Genomic DNA, 17865 nt, shown 5'->3' with positions numbered 1-17865 from the left:
ACGCCAATCAAAATTGACCTATTGATTTTCAAGGGGAATATTTATTTGATGCCATTTTTGCATTGTTAATGGCACAAGCCTCAAACCTGGTACAGTTAGTCATTAGGTGACTGAGTTTCAAATTCAGAAAAGGGGGTGGAGCCAAAGCCAATCAGATTTGTTTCATTTCAATGCAAATTATTGATGCCAAAGACCGCAAAGCTCACAAACTAGTTGTAACGATTGGTGTCAGCAACACAGATTTTTTCTGATTATTGGTGATCTGCAGTATCACCAATAATACAGATGCTATACCTGATTATGTGTGATCTGCAGAATCACCAATAATACTAGTATAGCTAGACACAGAACCCCCAATGTGGTATTGTGTTTGGCGCAACAGTAATTGGAGAAGTTATCTCCCGGGCAGCGGGAGATACAGACACTACTGCAGCCAAGGATTGCAGGGAATCAGACTATACTGCAGCCAGTGGACCCCTGAGGGGCAGGGACCACTGACTGTGCTGCAAAATGATCTCCTGAGCAGAAGGGAATACAGACTATACTGCAGCCAAGAATTCCCTCAGGAGCAGGGAATTCAGATGGTACTGCAGCCAGTGGACACCTGAGGAGCAGGGACCACTGACTGTGCTGCAAGAGTGGTAACTGGTGGAATGAGTGTTTATGACTGTACTGCAGCCAAGGATTCCCTGAGGAGCAGGGAATCAGACTGTACTGCAGCCAAGGATTCCCTGAGGAGCAGGGAATCAGACTGTACTGCAGCCAGTGGATCCCTGAGGGGCAGGGACCACTGACTGTGCTGCAAGATGATCTCCTGAGGAGCAGGTGACCATAAGACTGAGCTTGCAGCTAACGAACACCTGAGGAGCAGGTGTCACAGACAGTACAGCAAGGCTGTAAGGGTGACAGGTGGAAAGGTCAGACAAGCAAGGTCAGCAACATACGGACAGATAAAGTACAGAGGCGGAAAACTGATTTGGTATCCAGGTTCAGGCAGTGTCAGCAACAGTGGTCAGATAGGTGGAAGTTCCGAATCAGTAAGCAAGAGAGTAGTCAGGAAGGCGAGAGATCATAACAGACAAACAGTAACAATAGCAATATCCTAGTCTAGGTGTGAAGTCCTTGGTTTCAACACCTGGGAACTAGTCTAACACATAAACGGTAGCAATGTAGCAATATCCTAGTCTAGGTGTGAAGTCCTTGGTTTCAACACCTGGGAACTAGTCTAACACAAACGATAGCAATGTAGCAATATCCTAGTCTAGGTGTGAAGTCCTTGGTTTCAACACCTGGGAACTAGTCTATAGAATGGTACACAAGTCTCACAATGCAATAGTACTTTTAAAGCTATCGACGGAATCTGACTAAGTGTAAATTCCCAGCTCTGGCTGGTTCTAACACACTGTATGATCTGACTATGGTCTGAGTGCTCACACGTAAGCATTCGCAACAACAGCAGACAAGTTGCAACTGCAAGTCCTATAAATACCCAGAGCGCTCCACAGCGCCACCCCAGTCACTCAGCCAATCCGGAGCATAGCTGAAGTCAGCTGATCATCTTGAGCAGCTGACTCCCCTTCTACTTGCATAGAGGTCCTTTTGCCTGTCGCGCGCGTGCGTAGCTCTTAATCTGTGTGCACCAGAAGGACCAGGCGAACCAGCAGCATGTTGCCGCGCGGCAGAAGCCGCCGGCTGGAACGCGGAGATAGCCGCCATGCCACTTGCCCATGCGGCGGCAACTCCGCTATTCATTACACTAGTTCATTGAGTAATTGTGTGTTAGGGTTAGAAAAAGTGGGCGGAGCCAACCCCAGCCAAGTACATACAGTACAAGCAAGGCAGTCCATGCACCACTTCTAATTATGTGTTTATTGCCTTGGTAAACACACGGTTACAATATGAGAATCCATTGCATGGCAAAACAAAATGGATAGATCTGACCTTGTCTAGAGTCTATGTCAGGACGGATGAGGGAGGGTGACCAGGGGGTGAGAGGACGGCGCAACAGCCGTTTTGCGCCGGTGTGGCATGCCAATGGCGAGCGTGGTGGGCGGGGCTTTCGAGTTTCATCACGGAAGTCCGAACACCTTGCCATTGCCCTGGACATACGCACGTGAACAAGCGCCACACCGGTGCGAAACGGCTGTTGCGCCATCCTCTCACCCCCTGGTCACCCTCCCTCATCCGTCCTGACATAGACTCCAGACAAGGTCAGATCTATGCATTTTGTTTTGCCATGCAATGGATTCTCCTGTTGTAACCATGTGTTTACCAAGGAAATACATGCATAATTAGAAGTGGTGCACGGACTGCCTTGCTTGCACTGTATTCATTAGTGTGCTCCCTACCAAAGTCTGTATGCATGCTTCTTTTGCAAACCTGAAGCAAAGCAAAAGTGGAGAAGGATGGAGCATCTATTTAAAGGTGCAACAGACCTGTCTATCCCCCAACTAGTGATGGGCGAACACCTGGATGTTCGGGTTCGGGAAAGTTCGCCGAACATGGCCGAGATGTTCGGCATGTTCGGGCCGAACCCCGAACTTCCCGAACATCCCGCTTTTGGGGGCCCTATGGGGTCGCAGGCATAAGGGGGGAGCATGCCCCGATCGCGGGGGGGTCGGAAATTCCCCCCACCCCCTCCGCTAGCGCTCCCCCCTCTGCCCGCTTCCCCATACAAAAGTTTAAGCAAAGTACCTGTAATAGTGGATGGCCTGGCAGTGGCACTGTGGAGTGAGGAGAAGGAGTCCGGAGAGTGACACGTTGAGGGAGGCCGGGCAGCGGGCGTGAGGTCAGAGAAAGGGCGGAAGTACCACAAGGGTACTACCGCTGAACCGCCCGCTGCCCGGCCTCCCTCAACGCGTCACTCTCCGGTGGGGGGAATTTCCGACCCCCCCCCGCGATCGGGGCATGCTCCCCCCTTATGCCTGCGACCCCATAGAGGGGCAGTATTCGGCCGAACAGGGCCCTGTTCGGCGGCCATTTAGTAGTTCGGGGCGAACCCGAACTTAAAAGGCCGAACACCATCAGGTGTTCGGCCGAACTCGAACATCACCCGAACAGGGTGATGTTCTGCAGAACCCGAACAGTGGCGAACACTGTTCGCCCAACACTACCCCCAACCACTGAGTGCCAGGCACAAATTCTCTCTTGTGTACCAGCCAAATACATACCCGGACAACACCGGGCCATCAGCTAGTATATATATATATACCACACCATACCATCAATTTTCTTGTTCCAACAGTCTTGGGGGGATCTATACAATGTGGGTTTAGTGTCAGACCAATAGTAGTTTTGTTTGTTAACTTCACCATTCACATTAAATGGTGTATCCATATAAATGGCTATATTAAGGGTATCCATATAAATGGCCCACTCTCCCAGTATCCAGTGGTAGTCAAAACTTTGCAGGGTCCAGACTCAAGTTTCAGGATCCACACTGTAAAGAGCAAATTGTCTTTCAGACAGAGCAGGATACACACCTTTCCTAAAGCTCACCTGCTGCACACTAATCTGTTTCTGCAAAGAGCTCTCTCTATATCTCAGTCGGGCTACCTTCAAAATCAACCCAGTTACCCTTCTTCCTGATCCACACCTTCAGAACCATGCAAACACAGGAACAAAAATATATAAGCCAAGTGTGGCCAAAATTCCCCACACTCCTTCCCCTTCACATAATAGTATGGAATGCACCTGCCTTTCAGTCATCCAGGAGTCAGGACCCATCCCTAGAGTCTTGTACAATATATAAAAGAGAAAGGCAAGTTTATTGTGTCCACTAACACTTTTAAGATGATGTACAAGAAGATATAACTAGGTTGGGTCAGTTGAAGCCCTGGTATGGGCTGTTATAGTGTTGGGCAGCAGGCTGAAAATCGCAGGGTTTGATTGCGTTTACATCCCAAAATCTTTTCAGCTAAACAGCCATGAAACCCATTGGCAAGATTATGCTGATCTTTATCAACCCGAGACAGAATAAGTTAATATTACCAAATCAGCAGTCAGCTCATAGCTTACAGAATTAACATACAGACAAAACACATTGGAAATAAGAGAGCTTCTGCAGCTAGTTGATCAATCATGTGTGCAGTGTTTTTCCATTTTGTGTCTCTTTACAGTGGATGAACAGATGCAAACCTATTCTTTCAATGCCCCAGCATCTTTTTGAATAATCAAATGCATAATTAAATACAGGAAATGTTTACTCCGGGAGATAAATAACAATTCAATGACTATCATTTTCTATTTTTAGATCTCAGCAACTATGATAAATCCAAAGAAACATAAGTGGGCAAAAGAGAAAGCATGCAGACTATGGAAAATGACTAAAAGAATAATTACCAAAATGGACATCACACACTTCAGCATCCATTACTCTGCATTTCATTTAGACTACCTTTTAATAGGAATGCTTTTTACAGTCTACGGAACATTTCCTGCTAGATCAGACATTACAGCAGCAGACATAAGGTCCTGATGCACAAAACTCTTTTCCTTTTTCCTTTCCTGTTTGGATAATACTTTTTTTCAATGCAAATAAAGAAAAAAGCCCTCAAAGTAAGTTGAAGAGTACTTGAGGTCTAATTGACAGGACCTGTCATTGACAAATGAGGATGGATGGTGGGTGGGGTGAAATATGTACCTTTCTGAAGTTTTTGGGGCAGTGTTGATGCTCTCCTCCCTTTCCCCTCTCAGCACTGAGGCAGCAGGTCTTCTGAAGGTCTTAGGAAACCTCTGCCTGCATGGCTACGTCCTACCCCTAACTCAGCAGTCAACAATCAAGCTGCAGCTGCCGAGCTGGAGCCCACCTGCATGGCAAGCAACTTAACTTGCCTGTCATGATTCCCCAGCTGCATTAAACATTCATTTGGATAGGATACTTAACCTGGCGCAAGCCTAAAGCTTCATGGCAAATTATGACAGCACTGGCCTCAGGTCAAGCTTGCACACCCAGAAGTCCAGAGGTTCCTCACTCCTCAAAGTGCCTATGGTGATCATTAACCCAAAATAGTTGGATACCTGTTGGTTGAGACGTTCTTTGAGGGTGAATCCAGATGCAACCTGTTAAGGCATTGTACAGAAGAAGGAACTCATATAGGACATAATTGGCACATTACCCTCAGCAGGAATTTACCCTGTTCTTGAAGATGGGGGAGTGTTACTGTTGACACCTATTTGGCTGTTAATGGCTCTACTTGTACCATTACCCTGAGAATAGGAATACAACATCTGCCTCAGCTTGGTATGGAAGTGCTGCTTTTTGGCCACCCTCTGTGATTGTGGTAGCATCTCCAACATTTTCTGTTTGCAACGAGAGTCTAATAAGGTTGCCACCCTGTATAGTTCCACATCCTTCATGATTTTAATATGGAAGTCCATCTTCAGACACATCAGCTTGAACTGCCCCATTCTAATAAGGTTTGAGGCAGAGTCATGCAAGAAATCAGGGTCCCCCAAAAGTTTAACGGCCCCCAGAAAACCTGCACCTCTTGCTCTTCCTCACCACCACAGCCTCCTTCTCTGACTCATCATCAGACTCTTCCTTCTGCCCATGTGCAACCAATAACATTGCCCCCTTTCCAATTTTGGACAGTGTAAACTCTTCCTCTTCTTCATGCTCCGGCTCATCCACAGTGGTGGGTTCTTCGAAAGGATGCATCTGTCTACAGGCATTGCATATGAGAACCCGTTGCCTCGGGAAAAAATACTTCATCTCCCCAGAGACTGTCCCACTTAGCAAGTACACAGAGGCACTCATTTACTGCACATCGCTGTTAATACAGCTGATCCAACATAAGCAACATTGAATTTTATCTGTTGGGGTCGTTGCAAATGTGGCATCTCACAAGCATTTTTTATTCCCGCTGAATGTCAGCAAGGCAGGCCATGGATGTGTAGGATCGTCGAAAATGGGCAACCACTTTTCTGGCCTGGAATCCAGGGTACTTGTCCTCAAAATGCTGCAAAATCAGATTTAATACATGTGTCATGTAAGGCACATGCACCACCCCTGTAATGCTTGAACTGTAAAGAAGTCTTCTAAACACCAATCAAGTTTTTTAGATAAATAATTGTATTAAATAGTAAGAATAAAAATTCAGTAACAAAGCACACGAAAAATGTTCTTTTTCAGTAAAGACAAATTCCTCTGTAACTAAATATTTTGCTGCAATTACAGCTGCCAGTCTTTTAGGGTATGTCTCTACCAGCTTTGCACATCTAGAGACTGAAATCCTTGCCCATTCTTCTTTGCAAAACAGCTCCAGCTCAGTCAGATTAGATGGACAGCGTTTGTGAACAGCAGTTTTCAGATCTTGCCACAGATTCTCGATTGGATTTAGATCTGGACTTTGACTGGGCCATTCTAACACATTGTGATGATCCGCTCAGCTGGCTGCACAGGCAGACAGCTATTTGTCCATTCCTCTAGTCTGTGGGCTGCAGGTCTCTGGAACAGAGACCTGTCTTTCCATTGCAAGTTTCTGGTCTGTTCTCTTGCTGGGGAATTTGCATGCATTCGTTATGCAAATCCCCTACCTGCCTTCTTTGATGACTGGCACTATAAGAGCTTTATGTTTCCCAGAAGGCTTTGCTGGTCATTTCCTTTCCATGGTCTGTTCCTGATGGACACTGCTGGAGTGTCAGCCATTGCTATCTAGTATAGTTAATTCCTGGGGGTTGCTTTAGGCTCCCCTTCTAGCCCAGTCAGGTTGTATTATCTGTATTGCCTGTTCTGTCTTGTCTTGCCTGTTGCCATTGTCCAGTCCCAAAGGTGGTCGACAGGAAATGGTTCTGATCTCTGTTCTTGGAGTATAGCTGGTGCAGCGGTTGCTACCAGCTATCTCTTTTGTTCTGTCTCCTGGGATCGCGCTAGCTACTTTTCGCTAGCGCTGGGGATCCTTCTGTTCTTTCTTCTGGGATCGCGCTAGCTACTTTTTGCTAGCGCTGGGGGTCCTTCTGTTCTGCTACTCTGTACCTGGATCGCGCTAGCCACTTTTCGCTAGTGCTGTGGATCCTATCTCTCGCTTGTCCCTGTTTTCGTGTGTCTGTCTTGTCTGCTACGCTTGCTGGAGGCTCGGTGAGGTAACCGTTAAGCAAGCGCTCGCGTCCTCTGTTTCATGTTTGTCTGTCGATGGTTAGTTAGGCATGCTTGTCTCTATTGTGCTTATCACATGGAGACCGCGCATAACCGCGTGCACTGTTGCGAATGAGTGCGGTGTTCGCGGTTAGCTAGCGTTTGTTATTTTCCGTATCTCCTTATTGTATTATTTGCTGTGCCTTTGCTACCCTCGTATTCTATTCTGATCTGCCTTGTGTCACGTCTGGCGATCGCACCTCACGCGATCGCGTTCCTATTTCATATCTGCTGTTGTGTGTGCGCGGTCGCGGGGTGGCGACTGGATTGGCGCACACACATACAACCTGTCCCTTTGCTCAATCTCATTCGCAATCGCCTCTCTTGCGATTGCGTTCTGCGCTTCGTACAATTCCTGTCTGGCACTTGTGGAGGTACAGAGGATTGGTTCCTCTGCACTCCCCAGCGCCATCTGCCGACAGGAATTTTCCTCTACAGGTGCGTAGCACCTTTTGCTGGGTGCCTGCAAATATACGCTTGTGGAGGATTTCCGCCGTGTCAGCGCACGCGTTGTGCGCTGATCACGGAGAAAGTTCCACAATCGTTACAGAATGACCAGCCCAACCCAAAACCCCAGTGTAGACGGAATTTCCGATTTGTACGATTTTGTCGAATATGGCTCTTGTACCTTTAAGAGATTTAAAAAACTTGAACCTGAATCAGCAGACGAATTTTTGTCTGAGTGTACGAAACTGTTAGCGAACCCTGAATTCCAATGCACCCCAGTGTCTACCTGGGCCCCCCAAATGGTCTACATTCTGTTGGGGGGCGAAATGTCAATGCGGGGTTATGATGTGTTAGATCATACCACCCTGAGTCAAAGACCCCTGGAATTCTTGGCCTTTTTCATTCACAATTGGCTGAGATTACCTCAATTACCATACCCCCTTAATGAGTTGTTGTCAGCAGCTCAATCAGCTGTTCCATCTACTCTTTCATCCATAAAGCAGCCATCCAAAGCCTCTAAGTCTAAACGTAAAAGATCTAGGAAGGCTTCCCAGCGGAAAGATCCGTTGCCCATGGCAACCACAGATAGAGAGGTTATTTCTGTCAAGTCTGAAATGGGCAAAACCATGCAGTATGATAATGATGTTTATAATGCATCTGCTGATCAGTTTCCAGGTTTTTTGCCCCAATCCAAAGCTTATGTGGATCCTGCTATAGGTAGGATCGCACACTATATTAAAGCAGTTAAAAAATCTGTACTCGTTCCTGATCCCCACCCATATGGAGATTATTTAGATACTGGGTTGTTCGAACCGCCATTTGCCTCATGGGAAATCGAGGCCTTGGTGGAGGAATTTGATTTGGATTGGAAAGCCTTTTGCGATTTTTACATCGCAAAAAGCGCGGATGTCCTGAACGATTGTCTTGACTCTGTGTGCCCTTTGATTGATTCTGATGAATGTGACGAGTGTGTTGTGGATCTGGTGATGTATGTGTGGCAGATCATTTTGGATGAATTACACACACACCAATTAATTGATCCCAATAAAGAGGTAAAAGATTCCCATTCTGTTCCTGCTCCAGTTCCATCTGTAGACTGTGCGCACTATGATTGTTCATCCTTTGTTAAGTGTGCATGGGAGCCCCCATTTGAGAAATGGGAGATCGAGCTCCTGGTCTATGAATTGGAATGTGATTGGAGATCGTTTTGCAATCATTACCGTTCTAAAAACGAAGCAGTTTTGTATGCGTGCATTGAGTCTGCGTGCACTTTAATCAAGACTGGTGAATGTATCTCTGACTTTGTCACTCCGCTGTTTGACGTGTGGAGAATGATTTTGGATGAACTACATGCGCTTCAATCTGCTAAAAACACATTGTCAGCGGACGATTGTTCCAATCCTCTGGATTTAAAGAAAGTGAGTTTTGAATGCATTCCCTTTCCCAAAGCAACTGAGTGTTTGAAGTCTGAGTGCAAGTCGTTCAGAGCAGTTGCTTGTGTGGAAGTTGAACCAGTGCGGTCTGATGTCGCCACCGCACGTATGGCTGCAAAAGGTCTGTGTGGTCCTGTGTCTAAGGAAGACAGATTTTTTCCCTCAGGTTCTCTAAGACCGTCCGTTTGTGAGCCTGCCATGGGGAAAATTCCTAAGTTATGCAACTTTAAGAAAATTATTGATGTGTCTAATAAAGTTTCTCCTGTTGTTGTCGCCACTTCTTTTGCAAATGAATCTATGTCTTATTCTGTACGCACCTGTGCAGACCTGTTGCCTGATGACAGTTGCTCCAGTGTTTCTGTCCTAGATGCCTTGCAGTCTGCTCCGCAGATCGCGGAGGTTTGCGATATGGAAGCGTCAGCTTCGCAACCTAAAGCGATCTTGGATCCGCAAATTTTGCGTTCTGACTCCTCGGATTCGACATTGTTAGCCGAATCTAAGAGTGAGACAGCGCTTCGGTTTTGCGAATCTGATGCTGAAGCTTCTTTGCCTTGTCCAGAGAAGCTTTCTCGGAACCTGCCCTGTACCATGAATGAAGGCATGATGTCCACTTGCATTGACATTTGCGAGTCTGATTCTGAAGAAAGTATTGACTCTCCACCCAGTACTCTGGATGAGTCAATATTGCCTTGTACAATATCTCCTGCCCTGCCCCTAGAGGCTCGTCTAGGTATTGCTGCTATTTTCACCTGTCTTTCTGCAGTTTTGGAGTTGCAAGCTAGTTTGACTACTACGCAGAGTTCTGGGTGCAGCGAGATTACAGTTAGGGAGTCAGTGTGTGGTCCAGTGAATATTCCTGTACGTTCCACTCATGATGATGAAATTCAGTCTCAGTTTATGGTGGAACCTTCCCTGGGACATCTGCCCTGTTCTCAAAGTAAAGTTCCAGTTTTGCCCTGTAACATGGATAGTACAGAATCTTTCTTAGACAACTTGAAAAATTATGTTCCTGAGGTCTTGTTTGATGATCTGAAGTTCTCCGAGTTCCTCCCAAAGGGTGCAGAACTTGTAGGAGATGTCTCCTGCCCCCCAGGTGCTTCTGAGGTGTTGCCCACTTCAGTAGGCATTGCTGCCTTGCTGACTACTTTTGCAGCTCTTGTGGAGCTTCATTCATGTGTAGTCAATGATGATATTACAGTTACAGAAAATTCTGAATTTGAGTCCGAGTCTTCTTTTGAAAGACCAGTACCTGTGACCTTTACTCGTGATGATTTTCTGCCCGGTACTGGTTTTGGTCTTGTCGTGTCGGACTCTGAGGTTGGCAGTTCCCCGACATGTCCTGAGGTTTCTCCTGTACTAGTGTACCCCGATGTGCTCTGTGACCCAGAAAGCCCAAGTGTGCCTCGGTTACCAGCGTACTCAGATGCTTCCTCAGTGGAGACATGTTCTGATATAGCCTGCCTGCTTGCATGCCCAGAAGTGGTCCCTGAAAGTCCTGATCTTGATGGGTGTCCTGCTAATTTTGAGTCTGGAATGATCATAGGTTCCATAGGGGTTCTTGGTGGTTCTCCATGTGAGCCTGGTGAGCGTTCTGGCTTCTTGGGATCTCTGCGGAGCTTCAAGGCGTTCTGGAAGATTCCGGGAAAGGTTTTGCTTGGTGCCCTGAATACGATCAGCAATGGCTTTGGTGTTGTAAGGGACACTTCGAACAGGTATTGCGGCAGGTTTGGTATTCTTGGACGCTCCTTGGAAGGTGGTGGGTATTGTCTGGAGGGTGTCGATGGCTTTTTCTCTGGTGTCCACAGTCCTGATGGGTGTTACGCTGAGACTTGTAGTGCTGATGGGCATGTTTCGGTGGCTTCTGCTTCCGATGAGGTCGGTTTCAGATGGACTGACCCTGGAATTGGGCCTTGTCGGGCTGCCCCGACCTTCATGAGTCTTCAGTTAGAGTTTTGTGATGATACCAGTTTTGAGGGATGTCTGGAATCCATCCCTAGAGGGGGGGGGGGGGGGTACTGTGATGATCCGCTCAGCTGGCTGCACAGGCAGACAGCTGTTTGTCCATTCCTCTAGTCTGTGGGCTGCAGGTCTCTGGAACAGAGACCTGTCTTTCCATTGCAAGTTTCTGGTCTGTTCTCTTGCTGGGGAATTTGCATGCATTCGTTATGCAAATCCCCTACCTGCCTTCTTTGATGACTGGCACTATAAGAGCTTTATGTTTCCCAGAAGGCTTTGCTGGTCATTTCCTTTCCATGGTCTGTTCCTGATAGACACTGCTGGAGTGTCAGCAATTGCTATCTAGTATAGTTAATTCCTGGGGGTTGCTTTAGGCTCCCCTTCTAGCCCAGTCAGGTTGTATTATCTGTATTGCCTGTTCTGTCTTGTCTTGCCTGTTGCCATTGTCCAGTCCCAAAGGTGGTCGACAGGAAATGGTTCTGATCTCTGTTCTTGGAGTATAGCTGGTGCAGCGGTTGCTACCAGCTATCTCTTTTGTTCTGTCTCCTGGGATCGCGCTAGCTACTTTTCGCTAGCGCTGGGGATCCTTCTGTTCTGTCTTCTGGGATCGCGCTAGCTACTTTTCGCTAGTGCTGGGGATCCTTCTGTTCTGCTACTCTGTACCTGGATCGCGCTAGCCACTTTTCGCTAGTGCTGTGGATCCTATCTCTCGCTTGTCCCTGTTTTCGTGTGTCTGTCTTGTCTGCTACGCTTGCTGGAGGCTCGGTGAGGTAACCGTTAAGCAAGCGCTCGCGTCCTCTGTTTCATGTTTGTCTGTCGATGGTTAGTTAGGCGTGCTTGTCTCTATTGTGCTTATCACGTGGAGACCGCGCATAACCGCGTGCACTGTTGCGAATGAGTGCGGTGTTCGCGGTTAGCTAGCGTTTGTTATTTTCCGTATCTCCTTATTGTATTATTTGCTGTGCCTTTGCTACCCTCGTATTCTATTCTGATCTGCCTTGTGTCACGTCTGGCGATCGCACCTCTCGCGATCGCGTTCCTATTTCATATCTGCTGTTGTGTGTGCGCGGTCGCGGGGTGGCGACTGGATTGGCGCACAAACATACAACCTGTCCCTTTGCTCAATCTCATTCGCAATCGCCTCTCTTGCGATTGCGTTCTGCGCTTCGTACAATTCCTGTCTGGCACTTGTGGAGGTACAGAGGATTGGTTCCTCTGCACACCCCAGCGCCATCTGCCGACAGGAATTTTCCTCTACAGGTGCGTAGCACCTTTTGCTGGGTGCCTGCAAATATACGCTTGTGGAGGATTTCCGCCGTGTCAGCGCACGCGTTGTGCGCTGATCACAGAGAAAGTTCCACAATCGTTACACACATAGATATGTTTTGTTTTAAACTGTTCCATTGTTGCCCTGGCTTTATGTTTAGGGTCATTGTCCTGCTGGAAGGTGAACCTCCGCCCCAGTCTCAAGTCTTGCAGTCTCCAAGAGGTTTTCTTCCAAGTTTGCCCTGTATTTGGCTCCATCCATCTTCCCATCAACTCTGACCAGCTTCCCTGTCCCTGCTGAAGAGATGCACCCCCTGAGCATGATGCTGCCACCACCATATTTGACAGTGGGGATGGTGTGTTCAGAGTGATGTGCAGTGTTAGTTTTCCGCCACACATAGCGTTTTGCATTTTGGCCAAAAAGTTCCATGTTGGTCTCATCTGACCCTGCACCGTCTTCCACATGATTGCTGTGTCCCCCACATGGCTTGTGGCAAACTGCAAATGGGACTTCTTATGCTTTCTGTTAACAATGCCTTTCTTCTTGCCACTATTCGATAAAGACCAACTTTGTACAGTGCATGACTAATAGTTGTCCTATGGACAGAGTTCCCACCTGAGCTGTAGACCTCTGCAGCTCATCCAGAGTCACCATGGGCCTCTTGACTGCATTTCTGATCAGCCCTCTCCTTGTTCGGCCTGTGAATTTAGGTGGATGGCCTTGTCTTGGTAGGTTTACAGTTGTGCCATACTCCTTCCATTTCTGAATGATCGCTTGAACAGTGCTCCGTGGGATGTTCAAGGCTTTGGAAATCTTTTTGTAGCTTAAACCTGCTTTAAATTTCTCAATAACTTGATCCCTGACCTGTCTTGTGTGTTCTTTGGACTTCACGGTGTTGTTGCTCCCAAGATTCTCTTAGACAACCTCTGAGGCCCTCACAGAGCAGCTGTATTTGTACTGACATTAGATTACACACAGGTGCACTCTATTTAGTCATTAGCACTCATCAGGCAATATCTATAGGCAACTGACTGCACTCAGATCAAAGGGGGCCAAATAATTATGCACACCCCACTTTGCAGTTATTTATTTGTAAAAAATGTTTGGAATCATGTATGATTTTTGTTCCACTTCTCATGTGTACACAAATTTGTATTGGTCTTTCACGTGGAATTTCAATAAAATTGATTCATGTTTGTGGCAAAATGTGGAAAACTTCAAGGGGGCTGAATACTTTTGCAACCCACTGTAGATTCAATTAATTGTTGACCATGTATATTCCAGTCTATAGCTCCAGCAGAATGAGTGTAGGTAGGCCTCATATACACATATATACATTTTATCCAGCTTCTGTACGCACAGCGACATATAAACTCCTGACTTGAGTTAGGCACAGTTCATACACAAATTTTCAGACATATATTACCGGCAGGCCTGGATTTACCTCACAGGAGCCTATAGGCACAAATGTCCTGGCACCTTAGACCTCCGCTGCAAGTGTGCTGGCTGTCAGCTGTCATTTATCCCTTACTTCCCATTGCCCATCATAGGTAACTACATTTGCCCCTTAGTATTAGGTAGCTAGACGAACCTCAGTATTAGTCGCAAACAATGTCCTAAAGGGAACCTAACCTAAATGTACAAATAGTGACTCTGTTAAGTCACTTATTGATCAACTTGGTGTGGTGTGTGTGTACACCAGTGATCAATTGGTCTCGAGAAATAGTACTTTGTGTATATAAAAAGCATTTTTGGCACCTATATATTAAGCATCAGTAACATGCATGCCTATTATAATACACAAAAGTTTAAAAAATACACTGTCCTGGGTGAAAGGTCCTGGCTAATCCGCCCCCCGTAGCTGATAGGAAATCAGTCAATGTGCTCTGGGGTGTTCACACCACAGAAATAATCAGTGCTGTAAAATTGCGAAAAGCAATCCACGTGACTAATGGAGTATTGTTCACATAAACAAATATAAAGACTACGGTGTGAATAGATTCATTGTCCTAGAATGAACATATATACTCCTACATAGTAGTACATAGCCAATAGGATGCCTTCACAAAAGGTATAATTGCTGGGGTAAGAGTGATATATACATATATACAGTGCTGGTGTAGTTCTTCGACTAGAACTAGTTTCACTCTATAACAACAGAGCTTCGTCAGGAAAATGAAACACACAGTGTATGAAAAATAATAAAATTAGCATCCCCCACCATAGCATCCCCCAGCAAAATGGCCCAAGATAGAACCTCAGTATTAGGTAGCTAGAGGGGCCCTCAAGTATTAGGTATCTAGAAGAACCTCAGTATTAAGTAGGTAGAGGTGCCCTCAAGTATTAGGTATCTAGAGGAACCTCACTATTAAGTAGTTACAGGTGCCCCTGATTGAAGGGAGATATCATCAGTGGACTGCCGAGAGCAGGGTGAGTATGTAACCTCTCATTTACACTCTCGTCAGGACTCTACATAGGGGAGGAGGGAGGGAGGCACTTGGGGAGGGAAGTGAGCTGCCTTTCCATCATCAGGCACCTGTAGGCATGTGCCTTCAGTGCCTTATGGTAAGTCCGGCCCTGCTCACTGGCATTCTTGGCTATTGTTTCCTTCTGTGGCAGGTTTATATTTTCTGTATGCTCCATCCTCATAGATGCTGTATCGCTGTACACAGTCCATCATCTCTTCAACGTTGCTTTCTGTCTCTCCCTGTCTCTCCAGGCTCCTGTCAGCTCTGTCACTGTGTGATGTTTAATATCTACCTTCTGATTTCCTGAATTTGTCCAGTGTTCTCTCTCTTTTCCTTACTGCTTTACGTTCCTTTCTGTCTGTTTTTTTCTTTTCCTCTCAGCTGCCATTGCTTCCATCTCCTCTCAGCCTCTCACACAGTGCCTCATCTCACAGCTTCAGCATCTTCACAGGCTCAAAGTCAGCAAAAACACCACAGTAGGCAGCAACAGCAGAGACATCGCACCTTGTGGTGGCCTGGGAACAGTTGTCTATATTTTCCTGCCTTGCTCCTTTCCTTCTTCTGATGCCATCAGCACTTGCAGATCACGTTTGTCCATCAATACCTGGAAAAATAGTTCCTCTGAGCAATTTGATTCATTTGGAGGGGCTGCTGTGGTGGTGGAGGGGGTATTGTGGTTGACCACAAGAGAGGAGGATGAGGAGGGTGCAGGAACATTGGAAGCAGAAGATAAAAATGAGGTGGAATGCTAAGCTAGCCAGTCATGCACCTCTTCTGCATTTTGGGAATTAATATTTTTCTTCTTCTGCAGAAGATCACATTATGCCACAGCTACAGAATGACACACTGCCACGAGCTAAAGTACTTCTATTCTTTAGCCTGCCTCTACCTGTCATGTTTGTTATAGTGAGTCAAGGGGTATTGTCACAAATGTAATTTTTTTTTTTGGCACACAAAGATCACCTATAACAAACAGTACAGTCAGACAGATGTTGATATGACATGGTAACATACACGTTGATCAATGCTCACACAGCAGGCAGTAACCAGCCAAGAGATATTGTAACAAATCTATTTTTTTGGCACATGGAGATCAGTGACATAACTACAATTCATGGACCCCCCAGCAAAACTTTGATGGGGCCTCCCAATGTTCCCTTGCCTCCCCTTGGTGCTCTTCATGGCCCATCACACAAGGGTTATAAAATAACTGTGGCCATCGTGATCTTCCCATCCGTAACAAGTGTAGCCACAGAAACACCTGATCTGAAGTATAGTCCCCTATAATGGAGGAATGGAAGGTTAGTAGGTGGGGTTTCAAATAACTCTGGGCTTCCTGCAATCGCTCCCCTCTAGTTACATCCCTGACAGAGATCAGATCACCTATAATATACAGTACGGTCAAACAGATGTTGATGTGACACAGTACCAGTGCACATTGATCACACAGAAGGCAGTTACCAGCAAAAGAGGTACTGTCAAATATGTCTGTGACTGTTTTTTTTTTTTTTTTTTGCCAGACCACTCCCTTAATTGTACTGTACACAACATTTTCTTTCCTCTTATTTGTTTGCTTTACAGTGCATTCTACATTGAAACCTTTCTGTCAAATAGCTTTTGATAGCAGTTCATTTAATTTCAAGTTTTTCTCAAGCACTAGAGGACCTTAGGTTAAGAGCTTGGGATTTCTTGCTGAATAGCACTGAACATGATATTGAAGATTGAAGAGTTCACAGGACAAGCAAGTTTCAGGATTGTGTTTTGGATGACAGCCTGTATATTTTGATAGATGAGTTATCCAGGTGAATACATTACAGATTAACAGCTGACATGCTTTATTATATTGTATATATACTTTGAAAGGCAATTTGTTTTATTTGCCAATTGAAATATTTTAAATTGAGAAAGATTAAAGTATATAGGTAAAATATTTATTGTGATTGAAGCAATGTCAGAACAAATTGGCAGTCTTTTGTTACCCTTATTCCTTTATCTCATAACACAGGCATTTAGCTCACTGCTGGTTATAAAGTGGTACCTATCATGTTTTACAGCCTTTATTTAGCTTGATTTCCTACACAAATTAGTAGTAATAATAAAAAATTAAATGTCTATTTTTTAGGATCCCTAGGTCTGTCTCTATGTGTGAACGTGATCTTGTATTATGTTTGGTCCCTCCGACACGCTGCCTGTTTATCCTCTCTCTCATTCTCGGGTCTACATGAAAAGGGCGCCGGTAAAAAAGGGCGCCTGGTGGAGCTCATATATATATCAACTTCGGCTACAAAAAAGGCGCCTGGTGTAGCCCATATAAATTTCGGCTACAAAAGAGACGCTTGGTGTAGCCCATATAAAAACTTCGGCTACAAAAAAACAAGGCGCCTGGTGTAGCCCATATAAAAACTTCGGCTACAAAAAAACTCCGGGATGTGTTAATTACTATTCCCCCTCCAGGCCGCCATGGATAGTGGGGGAATGAAATAATTCGGCTTCCAGCGCTTGTAGCCCATATACAAACTTCGGCTAGAAAAAAACTCCGGGATGTGTTAATTACTATTCCCCCTCGAGGCCGCCATGGATAGTGGGGGAATGAAATAATTCGGCTTACAGTGCTTGTAGCCCATATAAAAACTTCGGCTACAAAAAAAGGTCAATAATATGGGCTACAAAGGGGCACCTTACTGTAGCCGAAAAAAATATGGGCTACAAAGGGGAGCCCGCTTGTAGCCGAAAACCTTGTAGCCGAAAAAATATGGGCTACAAAGGGGAGCCCGCTTGTAGCCGAAAACCTTGTAGCCGAAAAAATATGGGCTACAAAGGGGAGCCCACTTGTAGCCTATATCAAAACTCGGGCGCCCTTTTCTACACCTTGTAGCCCATATTTCCAGAAATAACATTGATGTCTATGGCGGCGCCCTTTTCATACAGGCAGCTCGGGCGCCCTTTTCAACCGATCCCCTCATTCTCTCTCTCTCATTCTCTCACTCTCATTCTCTCTCTCTCATTCTCTCTCTCTCTCTCTCTCTCTCTCTTTCTCTCTCCCTCTCTCTCCCACTCTCTCTCTCTCTCTCTCTCTCCCTCTCTCTCTCTCTCATTCTCTCTCATTCTCTCTCTCTCTCTCTCTCTCTCTCTCTCTCTCTCTCTCTCTCTCTTTCTCCC

This window comes from Hyperolius riggenbachi, chromosome 8, assembly GCF_040937935.1.
Source record: "Hyperolius riggenbachi isolate aHypRig1 chromosome 8, aHypRig1.pri, whole genome shotgun sequence".
Lineage (NCBI taxonomy): Eukaryota > Metazoa > Chordata > Amphibia > Anura > Hyperoliidae > Hyperolius > Hyperolius riggenbachi.
Note: the sequence above shows the minus strand (reverse complement) of the source record.